This window comes from Nerophis lumbriciformis, linkage group LG32 (assembly GCF_033978685.3).
Source record: "Nerophis lumbriciformis linkage group LG32, RoL_Nlum_v2.1, whole genome shotgun sequence".
NCBI lineage: Eukaryota > Metazoa > Chordata > Actinopteri > Syngnathiformes > Syngnathidae > Nerophis > Nerophis lumbriciformis.
In genome coordinates, this window is record NC_084579.2 from 2,048,033 (window position 1) to 2,055,532 (window position 7,500).

The 7,500-nt window shown below is 42.2% G+C and overlaps 1 protein-coding gene across 2 annotated transcripts in view; it reads left to right on the plus strand.

Moving 5' to 3' along the window:
* Window positions 1-4,532: 4,532 nt before the first annotated feature.
* Window positions 4,533-7,500, plus strand: part of LOC133574714 (glutamate receptor ionotropic, delta-1-like) — a 236,371-nt gene continuing 233,403 nt past the window's right edge. For both annotated transcript variants that reach the window (XM_061926942.1, XM_061926943.1), the window contains exon 1: window positions 4,533-4,651. The gene's annotated coding sequence lies outside the window, so the exon portion shown is untranslated. The remainder of the gene's footprint in view (window positions 4,652-7,500) is intronic.

The window sequence follows — 7,500 nt, forward strand, 5'->3', positions numbered from 1 at the left end:
ATGTACCTCCTCATGTACCTCCTCATGCACCACCTTCATTACCTCCTCATGCACCACCTCATGTATCTCCTCATGTACCTCCTCATGCACCACCTCATGTACCTCCTCATGCACCACCTCATGCACACCTCATGTACCTCCTCATGTACCTCCTCATGCACCACCTCATGTACCTCCTCATGTCACCTCCTCATGTACCACCTCATGTACCTCCTCATGCACCCTCATGTACCTCCTCATGGACACCTCATGTACCTCCTCATGTACCTCCTCATGTACCTCCTCATGTACCTCCTCATGTACCTCCTCATGTACCTCCTCATGTACACCTCATGTACCTCCTCATGTACCTCCAATGTACCTCCTCATGTACCTCATGTACCTCCTCACTGTACACCTCATGCATCCTCATGTACTCCTCATGTACCTCCTCATGTACACTCCTCAATGTACCTCCTGATGTACCTCCTCATGTACCTCATGTACCTCCTCACATACCACCTCATGCATCACCTCATGTACCTACCTCATGTACCACCTCATGTACCTCCTCATGTACCTCCTGATGTACCTCCTCATGTACCTCATGTACCTCATGTACCTCCTCACATACCACCTCATGCATCACCTCATGTACCACCTCATGTACCACCTCATGTACCTCCTCATGTACCTCCTCATGTACCACCTCATGTACCTCCTCATGTACCTCCTCATGTACCACCTCATGCATCACCTCATGTACCACCTCATGTACCACCTCATGTACCTCCTCATGTACCTCCTCATGTACCTCATGTACCTCCTCACATACCACCTCATGCATCACCTCATGTACCACCTCATGTACCACCTCATGTACCTCCTCATGTACCTCCTCATGTACCACCTCATGTACCTCCTCATGTACCTCCTCATGTACCACCTCATGTACCTCCTCATGTACCTCCTCATGTACCACCTCATGTACCTCCTCATGTACCACCTCATGTACCTCCTCATGTACCACCTCATGTACCTCCTCTTGCACCACCTCACGTACCACCTCATGTACCTCCTCATGTACCACCTCATGTACCTCTTCATGTACCTCCTCATGTACCTCCTCATGTACCACCTCATGTACCTCCTCATGTACCACCTCATGTACCTCCTCTTGCACCACCTCACGTACCACCTCATGTACCTCCTCTTGCACCACCTCACGTACCACCTCACGTACCTCCTCATGTACCTCCTCATGTACCACCTCATGTACCTCCTCATGTACCACCTCATGTACCTCCTCTTGCACCACCTCACGTACCAACCTCATGTACCTCCTCATGTACCACCTCATGTACCTCCTCATGTACCACCTCATGCACCACCTCACGTACCGCCTCATGTACCTCCTCATGCAGCAGGTCTAAGTGGACCTCATGCACCACCTCATGCACCACCTCATGTAGCAGGTCTACATGGACTTCATGCAGCAGGTCTACACAGACCTCATGCAGGACCTCATGCAGCAGGTCTATATGAACTTCCTACAGGACCTCATGCAGGACCTCATTCAGCAGGTCTACATGAACTTCATGCAGGACCTCATGCAGCAGGTCTACATGAACTTAATGCAGGACCTCATGCAGCAGGTCTACATGAACCTCATATAAAACCTCATGCAGGACCTCATGCAGCAGGTCTACATGAACCTCATATAAAACCTCATGCAGGACCTCGTGCAGCAGGTCTACATGAACCTCATATAAAACCTCATGCAGCAGGTCTACTTGGACCTCATATAAAACCTCATGCAGGACCTCATGCAGCAGGTCTACATGAACCTCATATAAGACCTCAGGTAGAACCTCATGCAGCAGGTCTACTTGGACCTCATATAAAACCTCATGCAGGACCTCATGCAGCAGGTCTACATGAACCTCATATAAAACCTCATGCAGGACCTCATGCAGCAGGTCTACATGAACCTCATATAAAACCTCATGCAGGACCTCATGGAGCAGGTCTACATGGACCTCATATAAGACCTCAGGCAGAACCTCATGCAGCAGGTCTACATGGACCTCATACAGGACCTCATGCAGCAGGTGTACTGGACCGCTGGTTCTGGTTCTCACTCATTTCTGTAACTAGAACCTCCAGAACTTTTTGGACTTTAGCAGAACTTTCATGGCTCTGGACCAGGACCTCATGTCATTGTCAGATGATAAGTTATGAGAAGAGCATGAGACAGAAGCAGAAGTGTTTTTTGTTCAATGAGCGCTCAGAAGTTACATCATCTCATTGTCTCATCACTTCATCACCTCATTGTCTCATCACTTCATTGTCTCATCACCTCATCACCTCATTGTCTCATCACTTCATTGTCTCATCACTTCATCACCTCATTGTCTCATCACTTCATTGTCTCATCACCTCATCACCTCATTGTTTCATCACCTCATTGTCTCATCACCTCATTGTTTCATCACCTCATTGTCTCATCACCTCATTGTCTCATCACTTCATTGTCTCATCACCTCATCACCTCATTGTTTCATCACCTCATTGTCTCATCACCTCATTGTCTCATCACTTCATTGTCTCATCACTTCATCACCTCATTGTCTCATCACTTCATTGTCTCATCACCTCATCACCTCATTGTTTCATCACCTCATTGTCTCATCACCTCATTGTTTCATCACCTCATTGTCTCATCACCTCATTGTCTCATCACTTCATTGTCTCATCACCTCATCACCTCATTGTTTCATCACCTCATTGTCTCATCACCTCATTGTCTCATCACTTCATCATCTCATCACTTCATCACCTCATTGTCTCATCACCTCATTGTCTCATCACTTCATTGTCTCATCACTTCATCACCTCACTGTCTCATCACCTCATTGTCTCATTAACTCATTATCTCATCACTTCATTGTCTCATCACTTCATCACCTCATTGTCTCATCACTTCATTGTCTCATCACTTCATCACCTCATTGTCTCATCACTTCATTGTCTCATCACTTCATCACCTCATTGTCTCATCACTTCATTGTCTCATCACTTCATCACCTCATTGTCTCATCACTTCATTGTCTCATCACTTCATCACCTCATTGTCTCATCACCTAATTGTCTCATCACCTCATTGTCTCATCACTTCATCACCTCATTGTCTCATTAACTCATTGTCTCATCACCTAATTGTCTCATCACCTCATTGTCTCATCACTTTATCACTTCATTGTCTCATCACTTTATCACCTCATTGTCTCATCACCTCATTGTCTCATCACTTTATCACTTCATTGTCTCATCACTTTATCACCTCATTGTCTCATCACCTCATTGTCTCATCACTTCATTGTCTCATCACTTCATCACCTCATTGTCTCATCACTTCATTGTCTCATCACCTCATTGTCTCATCACTTTATCACTTCATTGTCTCATCACTTTATCACCTCATTGTCTCATCACCTCATTGTCTCATCACTTTATCACTTCATTGTCTCATCACTTTATCACCTCATTGTCTCATCACCTCATTGTCTCATCACTTCATTGTCTCATCACTTCATCACCTCATTGTCTCATCACCTCATTGTCTCATCACTTTATCACTTCATTGTCTCATCACTTTATCACCTCATTGTCTCATCACCTCATTGTCTCATCACTTCATTGTCTCATCACTTCATCACCTCATTGTCTCATCACCTCATTGTCTCATCACTTCATTGTCTCATCACCTCATTGTCTCATCACTTTATCACTTCATTGTCTCATCACTTTATCACCTCATTGTCTCATCACTTTATCACTTCATTGTTTCATCACTTTATCACCTCATTGTCTCATCACCTCATTGTCTCATCACTTCATTGTCTCATCACTTCATTGTCTCATCACTTCATCACCTCATTGTCTCATCACCTCATTGTCTCATTAACTCATTGTCTCATCACCTCATTGTCTCATCACTTTATCACTTCATTGTCTCATCACTTTATCACCTCATTGTCTCATCACCTCATTGTCTCATCACTTCATTGTCTCATCACTTCATCACCTCATTGTCTCATCACCTCATTGTCTCATTAACTCATTGTCTCATCACCTCATTGTCTCATCACTTTATCACTTCATTGTCTCATCACTTTATCACCTCATTGTCTCATCACCTCATTGTCTCATCACATGACATGCAGCTATGATGTTATGTTCCTGATGAGCTGAGCTATGCTATGCTAGGTTAAGCTAGGCCATGCTATGCTATGCTATGCTATGCTATGCTATGCTAGGCCATGCTATGCTATGCTATGCTAGGTTAAGCTAGACAATGCTATGCTATGCTATGCTATGCTATGCTATGCTAGGCCATGCTATGCTATGCTATGCTATGCTAGGCTAGACAATGCTATGCTATGCTATGCTATGCTAGGCTAATGGCAGAGTGCAGTCAAAGATGGTCAATTGTGAGACGCTGCAGATGCTGTGCTTGATGAATATTGAAATGTTTGCTAAGCGGAGTGTAGAATAAATACTGATGTTTTCTTCTCATGACTGCACATGAGGTCTGAGGCTGATGACACACATTTGACAATTGCTGTGTTTAACCAACGTACTCCAATAAAAATGTGGTGATGATTGACAGGTGAGCCACTATAAACATCTCCAGCAATCATAGTAGTGATTGACAGGTGGGAGGAGCAATGGAAACATGAACAGTGTGTGAGGACTTGAGGTCATGAGGATGTTCCTAAATCAACAGTACAAGTTCAGCTAAAACGCTGCTAATTCAAACTAGCCACAAAGTACCTAAGACCCGCTAACTAGAGACAAAGTATGTCAAACCAGCTAACTAGAAACAAAGTATGTCAAACCAGCTAACTAGAGACAAAGTATGTCAAACCAGCTAACTAGAGACAAAGTATGTCAAACCAGCTAACTAGAAACAAAGTACCTCAAACCAGCTAACTAGCAACAAAGTACTTTGAAGTAGGTAACGAGTAACAAAGTACATCAAACTAGCTAGCAAGAAGGTACCTCAAACTCATAGACATGTTCTAAGAGTACGCAGCATGGAGCGCTACTGCCTACTGGCGCTGACGAGACGCGGGGCCGCCATCTTGGAGTGGTGATCAGTGCAATTCATTTGGCAGGAGCAATGAACTGTCATTCATCTTACCTCACTGAATACCACTGATTTTCACACGCTTTTTTGTCATGCGTGTAGCTATGATGCAGGACACATGTTTTATTATTCATAGTTTGCTTAACAGTAATAGAATATTCTTATATGCTAGAAGTGACCAGATCAAAACTGGGAATATAATCCCAGAGAAGGGTCAGTTACTTTGAAGTAGAAGAAACAATATGATGAGGTTATATATACATGCTACATAAACAATACATTATATATCTATATATCTTATAGACTGTATCTCTGTTGCTGCAGCAGCAGAGAGTTGATTCTGTCTTGACACTTTGTATTGATATTTTCTATTACATTCTTCCCTTAAATGATCATGTTTACAGTCATTGTTTTATATGTATTTTTGATGTATGTCGCTTTGGATAAAAGCGTCTGCCAAATACTTCAACATAAACATATATAAACACCTGAACGTCTTTATATCAGCTAAAACCACCAATCTGTTTCACTGGATTCAGAATAAAAGCAAATTCTGTCTTACCCAACAATGTTAGTATTTGAATATTGTTACTTGAAGACTTATTCCTGGTTACAATTATACTGTTAAGAAAGTATTGTCTTATACTTTGCCTAAAATGAGAATGCATCATAATCAGGGGCGGCTGGTGAATTTTGTTTTAGGTGGGGCTGAAAGTTTGTAAACCAAATCCCTGTAGAGGGGTCATCCTCCTCCAGAAGATTAATTTGTCATTTTCACATACAAATATTGAAGATATTTGATCCTTCTCAACTCTGTGCTAATATTATTTTCACAAAATACAACCAATAGTACGTTAATGTTAGATCTTACTTGTGAAAAGTAATCCCCCGATTCCTATTTTCAACAGTCCGCTCAATTGAGCAGGAAAACGCTGAACACCATCTTTGTTTTCTGCCTGTCAACTGTCAGTTTAGCATCTTTGTTTTCTACCTGTCAACTGTCAGTTTAGCATCTTTGTTGTCTACCTGTCAACTGTCAGTTTAGCATCTTTGTTTTCTACCTGTCAACTGTCAGTTTAGCATCTTTGTTGTCTACCTGTCAACTGTCAGTTTAGCATCTTTGTTTTCTACCTGTCAACTGTCAGTTTAGCATCTTTGTTTTCTACCTGTCAACTGTCAGTTTAGCATCTTTGCTTTCTACCTGTCAACTGTCAGTTTAGCATCTTTGTTTTCTACCTGTCAACTGTCAGTTTAGCATCTTTGTTTTCTACCTGTCAACTGTCAGTTTAGCATCTTTGCTTTCTAGCTGTCAACTGTCAGTTTAGCATCTTTGTTTTCTACCTGTCAACTGTCAGTTTAGCATCTTTGTTTTCTACCTGTCAACTGTCAGTTTAGCATCTTTGTTTTCTACCTGTCAACTGTCAGTTTAGCATCTTTGCTTTCTAGCTGTCAACTGTCAGTTTAGCATCTTTTTTTTCTAGCTGTCAACTGTCAGTTTAGCATCTTTGTTTTCTACCTGTCAACTGTCAGTTTAGCATCTTTGTTTTCTACCTGTCAACTGACAGTTTAGCGTCTTTGTTTTCTACCTGTCAACTGTCAGTTTAGCATCTTTGTTTTCTACCTGTCAACTGTCAGTTTAGCATCTTTGTTTTCTACCTGTCAACTGTCAGTTTAGCATCTTTGTTTTCTACCTGTCAACTGTCAGTTTAGCATCTTTGCTTTCTAGCTGTCAACTGTCAGTTTAGCATCTTTGTTTTCTACCTGTCAACTGTCAGTTTAGCGTCTTTGTTTTCTACCTGTCAACTGTCAGTTTAGCGTCTTTGTTTTCTACCTGTCAACTGTCAGTTTAGCATCTTTGTTGTCTACCTGTCAACTGTCAGTTTAGCATCTTTGTTTTCTACCTGTCAACTGTGAGTTTAGCATCTTTGTTTTCTACCTGTCAACTGTCAGTTTAGCATCTTTGTTTTCTACCTGTCAACTGTCAGTTTAGCATCTTTGTTTTCTACCTGTCAACTGTCAGTTTAGCATCTTTGTTGTCTACCTGTCAACTGTCAGTTTAGCATCTTTGTTTTCTACCTGTCAACTGTCAGTTTAGCATCTTTGTTTTCTACCTGTCAACTGTCAGTTTAGCATCTTTGTTTTCTACCTGTCAACTGTCAGTTTAGGCTGCTCGCCGGCTCCTCATCACCACTTCAAGATGGCGGCCCAACTTCTCGCGTCACAGCAGCCAATGCTGCGTCTACTTATAACATGTCTATGCCTCAAACTAACCAACTAGTAACAGTTACCTCAAACTAGCTAACTCGCAACAATTACCTCCATCTAGCTAACTATCAACAAAGCACATCCAACTAGTTAACTAGCTACAG